This window comes from Lissotriton helveticus, chromosome 8 (genome assembly GCF_964261635.1).
Source record: "Lissotriton helveticus chromosome 8, aLisHel1.1, whole genome shotgun sequence".
Taxonomy (NCBI): Eukaryota; Metazoa; Chordata; class Amphibia; order Caudata; family Salamandridae; genus Lissotriton; species Lissotriton helveticus.
Window position 1 is genome coordinate 1447044775 of NC_136069.1, and position 1175 is coordinate 1447045949.

A 1175-nucleotide genomic window follows, 5' to 3' on the forward strand; every position below is an offset into this window, starting at 1 on the left:
CCAGGCCGATGGCATGTCAAAGTGCCCAGGACGGGCTCCATGCGTCCCGGGCAGTCGTCCCCCGGATCTCCAGGCCGACGGCATGTCAAAGTGCCCAGGACGGGCTCCATGCGTCCCGGGCAGTCGTCCCCCGGGTCTCCAGGCCGACGGCATGTCAAAGTGCCCAGGACGGGCTTCATGCGTCCCGGGCAGTCGTCCCCCGGATCTCCAGGCCGACGGCATGTCAAAGTGCCCAGGACGGGCTCCATGCGTCCCGGGAAAATCGTCCCCCGGGTCTCCAGGCCGACGGCATGTCAAAGTGCCCAGGACGGGCTCCATGCGTCCCGGGCAGTCGTCCCCCGGGTCTCCAGGCCGACGGCATGTCAAAATGTCCAGGACGGGCTCCATGCGTCCCGGGCAGTCGTCCCCCGGGTCTCCAGGCCGACGGCATGTCAAAGTGCCCAGGTTGGGCTCCATGCGTCCCGGGCAGTTGTCCCCCGGGTCTCCAGGCCGATGGCATGTCAAAGTGCCCAGGACGGGCTCCATGCGTCCCGGGCAGTCGTCCCCCCGGGCATCCGCCGCTCCCTTCTCCGGGCCGACGGCAGGTCAGATTGCCCAGGACGGGCTCCATGGGTCCCGGGCAGTCCTCCCCTGGGTGTCCGGCGCTCCCTTCTCCGGGCCGACGGCATGTCAAAGTGCCCAGGACGGGCTCCATGCGTCCCGGGCAGTCGTCCCCCGGGTCTCCAGGCCGACGGCATGTCAAAATGTCCAGGACGGGCTCCATGCGTCCCGGGCAGTCGTCCCCCGGGTCTCCAGGCCGACGGCATGTCAAAGTGCCCAGGTTGGGCTCCATGCGTCCCGGGCAGTCGTCCCACGGGTCTCCGGGCCGACGGCATGTCAAAGTGCCCAGGACGGGCTCCATGCGTCCCGGGCATTCCTCCCCCCGGGCATCCGCCGCTCCCTTCCCTGGGCCGACGGCAGGTCAGATTGCCCAGGACGGGCTCCATGGGTCCCGGGCAGTCCTTCCCTGGGTGTCCGGCGCTCCCTTCTCCGGGCCGACGGCATGTCAAAGTGCCCAGGACGGGCTCCATGCGTCCCGGGCAGTCGTCCCCCGGGTCTCCAGGCCGACGGCATGTCAAAGTGCCCAGGACGGGCTCCATGCGTCCCGGGCAGTCGTCCCCCGGGTCTCCAGGCCG